Raw genomic sequence first — 17440 nt, 5'->3', positions numbered from 1 at the left:
TGCTCGCGTGGGCTCTTATGTAATACTCTTTGTCCTCCGGAGGGAGGGCGCGGGGGAGGCCGAAGTGGGGAGGCTGGTGCGGGTTGGTGCGAAAGTGTGCGGTGGTTTTATTACTGGTCTCCCCCTCCCCCCGGGGCACACACGCTGCTCCCCCCAGCTCCGAGCCCGAGCTCCCCGCGTCTCTGCCCCCCAGCCCCCAGGGAGCCCCGCTCCGGGCTCAGCCCAGCGGGTGGTGGGGCCCCGCGTCCCGCGCCCCCTCCCGCCAGCCTGGCCGGGGCGCGGGGCGCAGGGGGAGCCTCCCAGGGGGCGCGGGCAGCCCCCGCGGAGCAGGAGCCGGGCTGAGCGGCCGCCGGGCAGCGGCAGGGGCAGCAGGAGCGGCAGCCGCTGGGGGCTCGCGCGCCCGGCCCGGGCTTCTGCGAAACTTTGCAAATACAGAGAGAACTCCCATTACCTTGGCAGGAGCGGGCTTGTCTGCGGTACGGCTGCTGAGCTCGGCAGGGGGTTTTCAGCAGCCGTAAAGCGGAGAGGGGGAGAGGGGGAGACAGGGAGTGATGGAGAGTGCGGAGAGCGAGCCCGGAGCGAGCCCGGAGCGAGCCCGGAGCGAGCCCTCTCCCCTCCGCTGCCGCCGGGCCGCGCAGCAGAGCCCCAGAGCCAGCGAGCTCCTCGGGCCGCCTGGCAGGGGACGGGCAGCTCCGCTGAGTCAAAGCCAGAGGCATCTTAGCCGGGGGCGGGAGGTGGGGCAGGGTACCCTAAGTCGGGAGGCGGGGAGCCAGTCCCCGGCACTGGGGGCGGGGCGCGGGAGGGCGGGGGGGGGGGGGGCGAGCGTCCATGAAGTCCCCAGCGCCCCGTCGGACTGGCCCGGCGCCCGGAGCCCCCAGGCAGACGGACGTGGCTCCTCTCCTTGCAACAGAATTCCGACGTGGGGAGCCCCCGTTCTAAGGAATGAGAAGGGGCTCCATCCGCCGGGCCGGCCTGAGTCATCAGCCTCCCGACAGAAACGAGTGGGTCGGATTCCTGGAAGGGATGCCAGATGGCTCAAGCCTGGAGTCCTGGACTGCTGGGGCGGCCCGAGCCGGCCGAGGCCCCTCCGGAGCACATCCCCGCCCAAGTGGGGACCTCAGGGCGCGCTCCCTCCCTCCCAGCCCCGGAGCTTCGGCTTCAAGATTGCAAGAGAGAGCCACGTTCCCCTCCTGCTTCCTTCCTTTCCTGCTTTGCTTTTGTGTCTCCATTCGTTCCGGGGCCTGTTTCTGCTTTCACTTGGTCTCCTTACAGCAGAGCCTCCTTCACCAGGGGGCTGTCTGGCTCATGACAAATCTGTTTGGCAGAGAGGAATTCCCACTTGGAAGTGGACTGAGCGGCAAAGTAAAGCGGCAGCTAGGGGACAAAAGTTGTCTCCAACACACAAAGGGATGTGGGAAGAGGGGGATGAGAGGGGAAAGAAGCTGTTTCCTGGTCCTGTTAAAAAGAAGCGTTCTTACCAACCCATCGTGCAGGGGAACATCCTTGGGGTGGACCCCCTCCCACTCACTGAGGGCTTGAGGCCACTCGGCTATTAGCACCATCCTCTCCCTTGCCCTTACCCCCCAGAGCTCAGTGGTGACGGTGACGGTGGGGAAATGGGCAAGTACGTCCCGTTTCACCTGCTGGACCTTTCCCCCTGGGTCTTCCCTTAGACATCTCAAATAAAATGCGCTTTGTAATGAAAATACTCCTTAATATACTAATCAATTAATACCTATCATGAAATTAAAGTATGAATATACTAATCAATTATGTCAACTCATATTAATATGTGTATCTTGAGCCCTAGGAATCTGACTGATTTGCAGTTGTCTAACCAAGTGCAAACAATGGAAATCTCACCAATGTAGATATTGGTTCGCCTGCCCCAGCAGCTAGGAATATCCCTGCCAAGGAAGCAAAGAAAGAGGACGCCAGGAAGCTGGATGGTGTCATGGGCTCTGGTCTTTGGGACTAAAAACTTTTGGTTTATAGAATGAGAGAGAGAGAGAGAGAGAGAGAGAGAGAGAGAGAGAGAGAGAGAGAGAGAAGGAAGGAGAAGGAAAGAAGAAAAAAGGGGCAAACAGAAAGAAGGAAAGGAAGGAAGGAAGGAAGGAAGGAAGGAAGGAAGGAAGGAAGGAAGGAAGGAAGGAAGGAAGGAAGGAAGGAAGGAAGGAAGGAAGGAAGGAAGAGAAAAAAGAAGGGAGGAAAGAAAAAGGGAAGGAAATTAAATTGCCTTGAAGGCCTTCTAAAACAAGGAAGAGAAAATTTTGGAAGCAGAGAATTTCATATACAAAAAGATGGAGGAAAGGTGTGGAAGGTCATTGAATAGGTTAACAGCTAGCAGACTGATTTGGAATGGGAGATAATATTACATAAGACTGGGAAAGGTGTTCCTCATACACACCACCAAATTCTCCCCTTCTGAGCCCTTGCACATGCTGGGCCTCAAGCTTGGAAGGCCCATTCTTCTTTCTCACCTCTTGATTTCTTTCAAGTGAGGAGTGATAGAGGTTAAAATGAGGGTACTCACTGAAAGGTAGGAAAAGGAGAGAGAGGTGAAAGGCACTGTGCAAGTAGAATGGGCAATGCTTAGTAACTTGAGATACAGAAGATAACTGAGGATGGAGAATTGAGGGTGATTTTTCTGGGTTGGAAATGAGTGAGCGTAAGTTTGGTGGAAATATGAAATAATGGTGAAAATGTGGAAGACAGGAGAAGGGGCAAGTTTGAGGGACATGTGATAGTCTTTTTAAAAAGGTTGAGTTTAAGATGTCTAATGGAGGATCTGGGTGGAAATGTCCAACAGATGAAATGGTCTGGATTTTTATATCTATTAGCCATTTAATTCAAATATTATTCTAAATTTTCCTTCTAATTTCCCTCAAATCCTCTATGGGATTTGCCATTGTATCTGCATGAGCAGTAGAATAAAACTTTAATGCCATACCTTATAGGGAAGAATATAGAAGACTACTTCTAGAAAGGCATGATAATAATGGAAGTTCCCATGTTTGCCAATTTGGAGTATGCACAGATGTTTTGAGGCTGGTTCCAATGCCAACCATATGGTGAGGAGACAACCAATCATTAAGTATATAGTCAGAGCTCTGGAACATATATAGACAATAGTTATTCAAATGAAGAGTCAAGAACTAAGACTTCAGTAAGAAGAAATTTCCTTAGACCTTTTTCTGCCCACTATGGGCCCCACACAATATGGTTTCTAAGTGCATGGCCTTGCTATTATTTCTGAATCTGGGGGTGATATTTGTGCTTTAAGGTGAATTGGAGATGGCCATGACCTTGGGATATTTTAAAGGTCAGGATAACCAGCTACCACATGTCCAGGATCCAGAGTCTGTGCTGAGATTAGCAAGAAGCAACAGATTGAAAAATGAAGTCAATTACCAATGACTTCCTTAGTCCATTCCCAAAGTAGTAAAGATTTAAATTCAATCATATAACATTCCTGAAACATTTGGAAGTGAATTCAGAGGTAGAAAATGCCATATAGAAAGTTTGTTGTCTTTGCTCAAATGGCATGAGATTATCCCTATCAGACAAACCAAGAATATTTAAAACACCCCCTTGCCCCAAATTTCAGAGGGGAGGGAAGTTTATATGTTTTCCATGTCTTTTCAGTAGATGTTCCTTTGTAAAAATAAATTAATATTCATTGAAATGAGGACACTAATGACAGTCAATAGTGTAGGGAACATACACTAATACCATGGTTCAAACCAATAATATTAAAGAAGACATGTTCCCCATCCCTTTGAAGGAACCTTTAGGATACTAAGGAAAATACAGAGCCAGCATTACTCTAGAAGGGTGAGTTAAGGGCATCACTACAGAACCAATAATTAATCCTCCCATCCTTATTTCCCAAGCAAAAGCAAATGAACACAATTCTAATCCTGAGGGAGAATGGAGAGATAGAACTTCCTAATTAGGAAATCCTTAAATTGAAATAACTGGAGAGAAGAGTGAGGAGGGCAGTAGTAGGCTGTTTCAAGAAGCAAAACCTATTGCTTAAGACTGTTTATCCCATGGATCAACCCAAGGACCAAATGGGTAATCATCACCCCTAGGATCTAGATGGGAGAAAACTTGGTCAGGTCCCAATTTTTTTTGTCTGATACGGATATACTCTCATGCCATTTGATCTGGTGTCCTTAAAAACGGGCATTTGAGCCAGGTCGACTGGGCTTTCCATTGAATCACTTTTCCATTCAAATTTTAGAAAGCAATGTCTATGTCCAAATTATCTCGCAAATCAATTCAGCAAAGCATCCTCAAGTTTCTTGCATATCATTTGGAAGGAAACATGTACACAGATAAGTAAATACAAGGTGCATATAGTGGCAAATGGAAGAATCAGGAAAAACAGGTAGGTTTTTGAACCTGACTTTTGGTTGGAGCTAAGAAGTCTAAGAGATAAAGGCTAGAAAGGTGGGTGTTCCAAGTATGAGCAACAGCCTCCTGTAAAAGAGTGGAGGGGGAGGTGGGATGGCATGCCTGAGAAAAGTACATAGGATGGTTTGGCTAGAACATAGATTATATAAAGGAGACTACAAGGGAATAATTCTGGAAAAATTAGTCGGAGATCGATTGTGAAAGGGGCTAAATGATCAATATATAAAGTCATATATGAATTTATAGATAAGTATTTTGTGCTTGTGTGCATTTGTGTATGTGTGTATAGGTGTGTATTTGTATGTATATGCATCATTTATATATGTTTATGCCTGTATGTGTAAATATTGATATGTGAATATATTTATATGTATAGACATACCTCTACATATAGATATGTATGTATGTATAGGTGGGTGTGCAGGGATGTATGGGTGTATGTATTATTTCTCTCATTCAATAATTTATTAGCATTTCCTGGATGACTGGAACTAAGCTAGATATTGAAAATATACATGGCAAATATGAAATAGTCTCTGTCCCCAAAACTGGCTTTCTAGAAAATGAAACCTGAATAAATATAACTATATAATAACTATATATATATACAAAATAACTACAAGATATATTTCTGGGGGTGGGGAAAGGAGAAAGGAGAACTTGGAAAGTCCTTATGTTTAAATTAAGTTTTGAAGGAAGGTGTGGTCATCTAAGATGATGAGGGAAGGAGGGAACATATTGCAGGCATATGCAGAAGCTTATACATAAAAAGGGAGAGAGAGGCGGTTAGAGGCAACAAGGAGCTGCTGAAGTTTCTAGAACAGAAGAATAATGTGATTCCATATTTTCATCTTCCTTAGCACTAAGCACAGTATTTTGTCCTTGGGGGAGGGGCTAATAAACAAACGTTGAATTAAAATGTGTAGATTCAGCCTCCATTAAATGTCAGACTCTAGGTTGTGAAAGATGAGTCTTTGTCAAAGAGTTCTTAAATATATCATTAATTGATACTAATAGCTAAAAGCTAAGACAGCAGGGATGAGCTATTCAATGTGTAGACTAGATTGAATACACCATAATGATTAAACTACATCAACTTTATAGCTATGCACAATTCCCTTCACACAACAAAATGTATCCCATAGTCTTTAATGCTATAGTTTACACACACTATTAATAGCTTTACCATTTACCAGGCACTTCAGATGCATTATTTCCTTTTATTCTGCCAACAACTCTGCAAGAGCAGATATTAAACCTGATTTCCATTTTACAGAAAAAGAAACCAAGGCACAGATTGGGAAGGGGACTTGTCCAAGCACATGTAGCTAGTCAGAGTGACACTCTGCTCTTGGGTCCTCTGAATACAAATTCAGTTCTCCTTCCTCTGTGCCACAGATTCCTCACTTATAGTCACTCTCCTTTTGGTAGCAAAGAACTAGAAATTGGAGTGATACCCATCAGTTGGGGAATGGCTGAAAAAGCTGTGGTATAGGACTGTGATGGAATACTATGGTGTTATGAGAGATAATGAGCTCAGCAATCTTAGAAAAATATGAAAAGATTTGCACAAAATAATGAAGAGCAAAATGGGTAGAACCAAAAGAACATTATATACAATAGCAACAATATTGTTTTAAAAATAACTGTTAGTAACAATTATAAATTATAATTATAAATTATAATTATAAATACCCTAAATAACTATAAAGGACATATGAAGAAAGATGTATGGGGGGGACCTGATAGCTACAAGAATTGTAAAATAATTTTACATTTGTATGTGTATGTATTCATGTATATTTGCATACATAAACACATACACCTGCTTATGTCTAACGGTAGCCATTTCTAGGGCATGAGGTAGGGGGAGAGGAAGAAATTTACATGATAACATTATTATATATTTAACAGGAAGTTGTACATAATAGATTTACACATGTAATCAACTTTTTATTGCACTATGTTATGGAAATGATTGTTTTATTCCTTAAATTAAGAATAAAATAAAATAAAGCAGGTAATTTGTTGGGTTTAAGGTCATATTCAAGGTCATGTAGCCCATTCTACTAATTTTCAAATGAGGAAACAAACCCAGAAAAGGGCCAAAACTTGGCTCATGTTACACTGCTGATACATGGTAGAACTGCAGGCATTCCTCAGGATATAGAATTATGTTCAATTTAAAAATCAAGAAACTGAACCCAGAGAGATCATAGGACATATCTAATATTGTGAGACTTATGTGTCAGAGCTGGGATTTGAATTCAAACCTTCTGATTTTAAATTTGGTGTTCTTTCTTTTTTTGTTTTTAGTTTTTTTTTTTTTTGAAAGGCAATGGGGTTAGATGGCTAGCCCAAGGCCACACAGCTAGGTAATTATTAAGTGTCTGAGACTGGAATTGAACTCAGGTTCTCCTGACTCCAGGGCCGGGGCTCTATCCACTACACCACCTAGCTGCCCCTAAATTTGGTCTTATTTCCATTGCATATTGCTTTCTTCTTAAACTTCAGGCCACTCATTCTCTCACAGCACTCTAATTCTTCGAAATAAACCAATTTGTTGAATGACAGGCTATATATTTAGAAGTAGAAATAAATCTAGAAGTTATTTAATCTAATCTCTTAATTTTGCAGATGAGGACACTAAAACTAGCAAGTGAGATGACTGGCTCAAAATCACTAAGTTGATAAATATCAGAGTTCAAAGTAGCCCAGTAAACTTCCAACCCTATTTTTTTTTCCCTTTACATACATTTTCAGGGAATCTTCCAGTTTTCTGCTTTCCTTAATGCAGAAAAATTTTTCTTGACACCTTTCAAATTCCTTCTTTCACAAGATCACCTGTTGCTAAAGCAGAAGATGAGAAAAGAAACTATTTTAACTGCCTAGACAAAGTACTACCTTGAAACACTGATTTCAGAAAAGAACTAAGAAAGATAGCAACAGAACTGAAGCATATTAGCCATGTTTGTGGGAGGTTAGGATATTTTGTTCCAAGATGACTGACTCAGCTTCAATAGGGACATAGTTATAAAGGACCAGCTTTTTATTGGACTGTTATTTTGCAACAATACATTCACACCTATGTCAAATATCAAGCCTGTTTACTGTATTTTGGAAAAGTGAATCTAAGGAATAACTCCATGATGCTTAGTGTAATTTGAAGCTAAGTGAAAAGGATGAGTAGATTTATTCCTCTTAAAAAAACAGACTTTCTGTTTTAAAGGAAGGGAGCTAAGAGAATGCTTTCCTTTGCCATTTAAGGTTTTGACTTCAATAGGTTTTACACATTTTCTTCTTAATTACTTTATCGACTAATCCACTAGCACTTTCTATATTCAAAGCCTCTGTTATATCTAATAGTGTTTCTTGTTAAAATGTAAAATTTTATTTTTCCTTGTCTAATAGTATTTCAAAATGATGAATGTTGGACAGATTTTTTAAATTCCTTCTTTGACTGAATAGACAGGTGAAGGATATTTTAAATTCTGTCAGGCAGTCACAGGGCAGATTGGTTTGGTTAATTATCATTGCTGTTGTTATAAATGATTCAATGATGATAGTTGTGGTGAACCTATCCCAAAATTAGTGTAGTGGAAAAACAAAAGGCATCAATAAAAATTATTTTTCAAAATTCTCAAGCCGAAATGATTTCAAATAACAGCTAATATTTATACAGTGCTTGAAGATTTGCAAGTCCCTTTTCATATAGTTTCTCATTTGATCCTCACAAAAGACCTGTCAGATTGTGGTCATCATCATACAGAGGAGGAAAGTAAGGCTGCGAAATTTTAAGTAATTTGTCCTGTTCTACAGGTAGTTTTAGAGGTGAAATTCTAACTGAAGTCTTTCTGACTCCAAGTTTCATACTCTAGCTACCATGCTAAGCTGTCTCTCAAAAGTAACTTTGATTGTAAAAAAATAGATTTAATTAAAAGGTTTGGGCAGAGTAGAAGGAATGAGAAGATATTTTGTTAAATCAGGAAAACTTCAGCTCCAGACAAATTGTGAATCCCTGAGAGAATGGAATGAATTCATGCTTCTATGATGCTAATTGCATTCTTACATTATTATGTAAATGTATGTGATCCATCAATAAATAAACATTTATTATACTATGTATGTACTTTAATAGAAAATTATAGGGGAGGCAGATGCTCATGTATCACTAGAACCCAAGAACCCCAAAATAATAGAAAAATTCTGAAAACTTATATTGAATTCAAGTTCTAATTACAGAAGGAAGGTAAGATAAAATTTTGTCCACATTTGTAATCATGTATTGGATTACTAATCAACTCTTCCTGATATGACCTGGTATCAACTGCAGAATGGAGTGTTCTGTTAATGATAAGAAGCTGCTTAAGGGATTTGTTTGATGAGTATTGTGGATCGGTCAAGCTAACTGAGCATGTTGAGGGGCGATATTGTGTTTTGAATAGTATAAATATTATATTCTGCATATATGCAATACTATGTATTGGCCATTATGTGAACCATGGAAAATATAAAGAGGTGGAAAATGCCCTCAAGCAGCTTGCAATCTAATGAAGGAACTTATAACTATTGCATATATGAAAAATAACAATTCATGTTTGGCTCAGTTAAGAGCCCTTTTAGAGGGGACCTAAATTTTTAGTTCTCGACTATATTTCTTAGCCCATTTCTATAACAGTTTTAAAAATGAGAAAAATAATTCTTTGTTAAAAGAAACAGTGTAATCTTTCCCAGGAACTTTCTGGTGTTTTTGAAAGTCATCTATGCTTTTTTATTTGAAAAGCAACCCATCGTCTATAGTTGGAAATTATAATTCACTTCAGGCTAATCAAAGCTATGTTCCATTAATTTTACTATAAATTCACAACTTTGCTTGACTTCCATTTTTATGGAGCTTTAATCTAAGAAGATCCTTCTTCAAGGTCATTACAACCATTCTGGTTGAGGAGGCCAATAGTTTATGAAGGCATCTGTCTCTTTTGGTACATTTTACTCATTCTAGACACAAAACTACAGCGAAAAGCCAAGAGAAAACAAACTCAGGTCACTGGGCGAGGAGTGGGCAAGACTCAATCTCTCTCAAATATCAAATGAAAGTTTCCCTTTCTTAAGTTAGATAATATTCAAACCACAGAAGTATGTTAGAGTGAGAAAACACCAGATTTAGAATCAGAAAAAGTGGGTTCAAATACTGCTTCTCACACATCCCAATGTGACCCAGGGCTCAGTTTCCTCACTTGTAAAATTAATAATCAATAATAAATTTAAGATAAATTTCAATATAATAATAACTAAAATAATAAAATTTATAATCTTCATCCATAAAATTAATAATCTCTCATTGGAATGTTGTAAGATCTAAATGAGAGAATAGAAATAATATATATGTATATATGTATGCATTTTATGTGTGTGTATGTATATATATATATATTAATCATTTTTATTTGTTTTGTTTTATTTTAAGTCTTTGTTTTAGCATCCCTCCCATGCTGTGGCAGCTATTCATAGGTCAAATTCCATTGCTGATTGGCAGGGAAGATTTAGTCTGCTCTAATTCTGATTTAGGTTGGTTCATTCCTTTTTAAACAGCATGATACATAAAAATTTTTTTCAGGGAATTCTAGACTTAATGTAGACACTCAATTAGTTTTATCCTTGAAATAGCAAAGAAGACTTGGGTTCTAGTGATCCATGAGCATCTGCCTCCCCATTGACAGGGATTATAGGAGTACCACAATGCTTGGTTATTTTTCAAACCAAAAAAATAAATAAATAAAACCACTAAATAAATGTCTTTTTTTTTCTTCTTGGACCTGGTCTGAGGAAGATCCAATATATATATATATCAGGAAACTCTAGCAATTCAGATCAGGACTTTCCCTGCAATTTGTAGTTTTAAGGGACCCAGGAGGTATGTGATTTGCCCAGAACTACACATTGTTTATCAGTATTAGTATTATTAAATGTTAATATCGTTATTGGGTGTTATTATTAAAACTTCTATTATTGTTATTGCTATTCCTGTTACTATTGCTGTTGTTCCTATTTAATGAAGTGAGCAGGAGTTCATCCAGGTAAATAGCAATGCCTCAAACATAGCTTATTTGATTAAATCTTTCCATCTTTGCACCAAATATTCACAATTGCATCTCTTTTGATATCCTAGGTAAGTAGCTGAGGATCCTATAAATAGGAGCATTGCATCTTTTCGCAGGCGGTGTTCTCCATTATTTTTATCTTAATGTAAGTCTCTTTAGTCAATACTACTACTGTCGATGTCTGGAATTTAGCTAGTTCCCTTTTTCTAAGTGGTACAGAGTGCTTTCTCCCTCTGTATCTGAGCGATAGCAATTTCATTTCATAAAAAGGATAAAGTTTAAAATATCAGAGGAGTGTTGCATGTAAGATAGAATTCTTAAGTACTCCAGAAAATTGACAATCATATTGCCTTTTCCTCTTTTCTTCATCTTCTCTCCCTTACCACAATGTATTTAAATATATTTACTATTCTTTACCATCATATTTCTGGTTCTTGCTCATTGTGATTATTTTTTATTTCTTTTTTTAAAAAAATCATTCTCCAATGATTTCTATGTTTGGACCCACCTTAGAAATACATTGATACTCCTCAAAATATTAATAGATTGGAGAGAAATAATTAAGCATTTTTCCTCCATCTTCTGAATCAATAGATTGAGTGAGCCAGAAAAATTCTGAAAGCTATATATTGAATTCAAGTTTTAATTATAGAAGGAAGGTAGATAAAATTTTGTCCACATTTGTTTTCATGTATTGGATAATTAATCAACTCTTCCTGATATGACTTAATGTCAACTGCAGAAGAATACAGTGTTCTGTTGATAATAAGAAGCTATTCAAGGGATTTGTGTGATGAATATTGTGGATCAGTCAAGCTAACTGAGCATGTTGAAGGGCAATGTTGTGTTATGAAAAAGTCAATAGACTTGGACTCATAATATTCAATCTTAAGGTCTGATTTCCACAGCGTCGTTGCCAATTTTTGCAGACCTTTGTTTTAATGAGATCCCTGGGATCTGAGAAAGAAATTAGCCAGATAGACTGATCAACAAGAAATAAAATTGAAGTTCACTGTGGATAGGACAGTGATAACAGACAATGGCAAGAAGGCAGTAAAACTTAACTTCAATTTTGCTTCTTTTTTTTTTCCCTAGCAAGAACGAGCTTCAGATGAGAGTACAAAACAAAGTGTCTGTCAGGAGTGAAATTCAAGATGAAAGAAGAGAAACTAAGAAAATACCCAATTGCCTTCAAATGTGTTCAAGTCATCAGACCCTGATGAATTTCATTCCAGTCTACTGAAAGAACTCATGTTTTTTGATTTCAGAGTTATTATCTGCTAATGTGGAAGAATTATGGAGAATGGTAGAAAGTATCTAAGACAGACAATGATCTCAATTTTCAAAAAAAAAAGATAAAAAGAAGACTATATTCTATCTTGTTGTTGTTTATTTGGGTCTGACTCTTCATGATTCCATGGACCATAAAACACGAGATCCTCCCATCCTCCAGGATCTTTTGAAGTTTTTCTAAGTACATGTACTGTTTCCATGATTCTATCTATACAATTTCATTTTCTGCTGTCCCATTTTCTTTTTTCTTTCAGTCTTTCCCAATAACAGGATATTTTCCAATGAGTCCCTCCAAAATGGCCAAAGTATTTGAGCTTCAGCTTCACTATTTGAATTTCCAGTGAGTATTCTGAATTAATTTCTTTAAGTATTAACTGATTTAATCTCCTTGCTGTCCAAGGGACTTGCAAAAGTTTTCTCCACCACCACAGATCAAATGTGTCAGTTCTGTAGCACTCACCTTTCTTTATAATCCAACTCTCACAGCCATATATTGCTTTGGGGAAAAAAAAAACAAAGCTTTGACTATAGAGAATTTGATCATAGAGAACAAGGCTATGTCTCTGATTTTTATATGTATGCTGTCATATGGATACTGACCAGATGCTGCCATACCTTTCCTTCTCAGAAGCAAGCATCTTTTAATTTCATGGATGTAGACACCATCTGCAAGGATATTTGAGCCCAAAAATATAAAATCTGATAGTGCTTTCATTTCTTGTCTCTCTATTTGCCAGGACGTGATGGGACAGGTTGCCAAAATCTTTGTTTTTTATGTTAGCTTCAAGCTAGTTTTCCTATTTTACCTTCATCAAGTCTTCTTAATTCCTCCTCACTTTCTATTTTCAAAGTAGTTTCATCAGAATATCTAAGAATTTTTTTATATTTCTCCCAGCAACCTTAATTCCAGCCTTAGATTCATGCAGCCCAGTATTCCATATACTGTAGTCTGCATATAAGTTAAATAAGATAAGGTGACAATATACAACTGTGAACTCCTTTTCCAAATTTATACAAGTCACTTGTTCCATATTTAGTTCTCACTGTTTCATCTTAATTAAGATGAGTTGATACTTCCATTTCTTTGAAGACTTTTCTACATTTTGTTGCAATACCCACAGTCAAAGACTTTAGGGTAGTCAATGAAGCAGAAGTAGATGTTTTTTTTTTCTTGGAACTCTCTCCATAATTCAGTGAATGTTGACAATTTGGTCTCTAGTTCATCTGCCTCTTTAAAAACTAACCTGTTCTTATGGTAATTATTGGTTTACCTACTTCTGAAACCCGACTTGCAGAATTTTTACCATATCCCTATTTGTGTATAAAATGAGCATAATTTTGGATAATTTGAACTTTTTCCCTACTTTAGGATTGGGACATAAACTGATCCTTTCCAATCCAGGGACACTGTTGAGTTTTCCAAATTTGCTGACATATTAATGCAGCATCATCTTTTAGGATTTTAAATAGCTCATTTGGAATTCTCTAACCTTCTCTATCCTCATTGTTAGCAATGCTTCCTAAGCCTCATTTGACTTCATTCTCCAACATGTGGTTCTGGATCAGTAGCCACATTGTCATGGTCATTGATGTTAAGATCTTTTAGAATTCTTTCTTCATAATCTCTTTTACTCTTGTTAAATCATGTAATATGCATTTTCTGTATATGTCAGCAATATGATGTCCTGCTCCCCCATTCTACCCCCTCATCTATTCAGTCCCAGAAACTTCCAAATTCCAACCTTACATAACAGAAAAAGTCTTGTGAGTGGGTGTTTCCAGGTGGGAAGAAGAGCATTCTAGGAGCAAACACCTGATTTTGAGGCAGCTTGTTATTTTAATGCCCAAAATTATTTGGGTCTTATATAAATTAAATCATCTCTAGTAGGTGTGTTTTCAAGTATATGAGACCAGAGATTCACACTAAGGAATAGCACCTGATACTATTGGTGCTGGACCAGTACATCATTTCAAGAAAGAAGGAACGATTTTGGGGAAAGTCACAACTTTCTCAAAGTAGCAAGGAGGTAGTGCACTTGTAGGAAGATTTTGGCAGCTATCTGAGGACAGAAGTGAGTATTCCAACAGGAAGGGAAAAGGAGAGTAATAATAATCACTTCCTGGAAAGTGAGACCTACAAAAAAGTCAAAATTAAGAGGAGACAAAGAATTTGAAGGATTTGAAGTCAGAGAGTTTCTATTCAAATTCTATTTCTTCTAAAGACAATTTCTGGCAAGTCACTTAAATTTCCTGACTCTGTTTCCTCCTGTGTTAAATGGAATCTAATTAGATGATCTCTCAGATATCCCCAGCTCTAAATCTATGACCATGTGAATACTGACATCCTAGTGGATTAGGGAATGGACAGGGTAGATTGGAAGGACCAAAATGTGTCTAAAAGGTCAAGATGATAGAGGAACTAAGCATGTCTGCAGATGCCAATGATAATGAAGGATTAGCAGTTAATAAAACTAAAGCCAAATTTTTAGTATACTGAGTTCAATTCACAGGAAAAGGACTGGGGCAGCTAGTCATGGGCAACTTGCTTGACATTGGTCTGTATTGCTTCTGATTCTGCTGCTTTTGGAAATAGTGGCTTCTACCCTCTAGCTGTGCAGCTGGGATTATAAAGAGCATCCCAGGATGGGAACTTGGTAAGGTCTGCCATGCACAGCTTTAGCCAGGTCACCAATCACAACAACACCCATTAGCTGCTTTTTTTGTCTTAGCCTTTAGATGAGAATTTGACACTTGTGCCTATTGTCTATGATATACTTCTTTGTTTCCAAGCTAAATTTGAAGCGGGGGAGATACATCTTTAGAACATCTCTATGGTTTAATAGAACTTGTGATCGTGAGGTTGTGTGAACAGTAAGACCTTTTCTTTTTCTGTTTAAATAACATCATTCTATTTTCAAACATGGACATCAGTTGTCAGTAAAAATCCATAAGGTGGCTTCCATGTAAGTCAATGTTTAAAGTGACTATTTTCAATGCTGCTTTTGTAAGTGGGCAAAATACTATCATATGTATGCATTGTCCAACAGAGAAACATGCCTTGAAATCAAAAACAGAAGTGGAATGATAGTTCAACTATGACTCAGCTTCACAAACTACTGGTCTTGAGTTGAATGACCATTGCAGGTGACATTGGATAGTTAAAACTTGGAGCAGACCAGAACCATGATTTGTATACCACCCATCAATTCCTCTAATATATACTGGCTGTGTGACTCTAGGCCTATTATTTAACCTCTAAGTCCTCTAGGAAAAAATAGTTAATTCATATATACCAATCTGTATTGGTAAGGGGGATTTCCTCACAAGTGAAGTATCATTTTCCAGCACCTATTTTTCTTCCTAATTTTTAATTTTGGTTCTAACTCATTGACAATCTATATCAGCAAGAAAATTTGAATTAAAAAGAGAAGGTTAGACTTTATTCTTTAATCAGGAAGGAATAGCAGCCATATGGTATAACAACTCTATCGGAGTCAGGAAGCCCTGTCTTATTTATGTCTGACCATGAGTAAATCCCTTAGCCTTTCAGGGTTACAAAATAATGTTATAAGTTTTTCATTTGCAGAATAGTTACTGACCAGCATGTCAAAAGGATCCTTAGCAGGACTTCCCTATATTAATGAAATCATAATGTAGATACAGGAACTTTTAAAATATTATCTATTAAAAATGGATGTCACTTAATTTTTTTCTGTACATCTTTGTTTTCTCATTGGAAAAAATGATTGAATGGCCTCTATGTGCCCTTTTGGTTCTATGCATTCCATTCCATAGATAATAGCCAGCCAATGAAAAAACAAAAAAAGAAGGTAAAAAGCATTCTTTATATCTGGAATGTGTGAAAAAGATGGAAGATGAAGGAAGTTCTCTGTATGGAACTTCCAGGGTGACAGTACTCATAAAGTATAGATAATTCTTCATGGTCTTCAGTAGTAGCTGTCATCTTATGCCAATTCAGACAAACTTCTTCATCTTCATGGGTATCCTGGCACATCAATGGACTAGACTGAACTTGAGATATCAAGTATTATATAGAGAAGACTGAAGAAATGATGCAAACTCCTGTACACTAGATTAATAGAGAATTAGATGGATGGATGGATAGAAAAATAGAGCATTAATTAAACACTTCTTATGAACATTGCCTTAAGTGTTAGAAAATAAATTGAAAAAAAGCAAGATTATCTCTACCATCGGAGAATTTCTTTATTTTATTTTAGCCTTTGTTTTCAAACAGGACCAATGGCATCAAGGTTGATGTCTTCAAGTAGATGATTTAGATTTAAGTGAGGCAAAGTTGCATAAAGTCATTCAACCTCACTCTCTTCCAGTGAAAATCCAATGGTAGGACAAAAGTCAAGATGACTAGAGATGACCTAGGATGTAGTGGATGAACCTAGTGTCTTTGATGTCTGATTAAATACTGAGCTCCACAGAACCTGCTTCAGTCACCTTCATGACCATTAGCAAAAAAAAAATGATCTCATCTGCCCATTTCACTCCACAAAGTCTTCACATGTTTGAAGTTGACATTCCCCTAACCCAGTAATGTGTTTGAATCCTGTTATCCTTAACCTGATTTAGCTCATCTACTTAGGTGATTTTCCTGGGATGTAGCAGCTACACTTTATTAAGGCTCAGATAGGTAGGAGCAATAAGTACCTGCAAAGAGGAAAGTCTGTTGAGAGGAGAAGGAAATCAGAAGGGGAAAGTTGTAAGTTAGGGGAAGTATCACTGAGCTCCTGGTCCAACAGAAAGTCCTCAACTATGAGAGATTATTATGAAGCAGTAGATGTTCTTAATTTCTTTTCTTTTCATCTCTATTGTATGGTATAATGCTTTTGTATAAGCAGACATTTAATCAAAATGTGCTGAATAGAATTGAATTATCTTAGAAATATATCAGCAAATTCATGAAGGACAGCCAGTAAGGCATACTGAGAAGAACACAGGATTTGGATTCAGATGACAAATTCTTATCTGTGTAACCCTGGGTAAGTCATTTCCTTTCTTTAAAGGAATGGGGTTGGACTAGATGGTCGCTAAATTTCCTTCAAACTTGAAATCTGTGAAATGCAAAGTGCTTTTACAGGCGGTATCATTTGATCTCCTGCCCAAACCCACCATCTGCTTCACAGATGGTCTGCCCTTGTTTGAAGGATGTAGGATAGCTCCATGGTGCAAATCATCTCACCCCAGGGCCTGCAACTCACAGCCAAGTTCTGGAGAGGCCTGAAGAAGCAGGGTTAGGGTGCAATTCTTGCTGATGATGACTGCATGCCATCTGCAAGTTGATGGGGAGGCAGAAAGAAGGAGCAGCCAAGTCATCCAACTGTTTCATGCATCTCAAGTCAGAATATGAATCCCAGTAGCCCATAGAATTTTCCAAATGTTCCAAGAACAAGGCAGGGCTCTGTCTTAAGAGAACTCTCCAGTCACTGATTCCAGTGCCAGTAGTGCTTGCCACCTCAAGAGAGTCACAAGAGACTGAACAGTTGCATGCCTTGGCCATCTGGGAGGAAAATCCATGAACTGGAACTCAGGTGGTGCTTTTATAGCAGCAGATAAGATTTGGAGATGACAGGAATAGTTAGTCAAGAGCTAAG

General features: G+C 38.6%; 1 protein-coding gene across 6 annotated transcripts in view; it reads right to left on the bottom strand.

Moving 5' to 3' along the window:
* NAALADL2 (N-acetylated alpha-linked acidic dipeptidase like 2) overlaps positions 1–17440 on the bottom strand; it is a 1546126-nt gene that overhangs the window by 1511546 nt on the left and 17140 nt on the right. For 5 of the 6 annotated variants that reach the window (XM_074190945.1, XM_074190943.1, XM_074190941.1 and 2 more), the window contains exon 1: positions 452–621. The exons of the other annotated variant lie outside the window; for it this stretch is intronic. The gene's annotated coding sequence lies outside the window, so the exon portion shown is untranslated. Of the gene's footprint in view, positions 1–451; positions 622–17440 lie in introns of those variants that run through there. 6 annotated transcript variants of the gene reach the window in all.

This window comes from Macrotis lagotis, chromosome 6 (genome assembly GCF_037893015.1).
Source record: "Macrotis lagotis isolate mMagLag1 chromosome 6, bilby.v1.9.chrom.fasta, whole genome shotgun sequence".
NCBI lineage: Eukaryota > Metazoa > Chordata > Mammalia > Peramelemorphia > Peramelidae > Macrotis > Macrotis lagotis.
The sequence above is the reverse complement of the archived record's forward strand: the minus strand, read 5'-3'. Positions and strand labels throughout refer to the sequence as shown.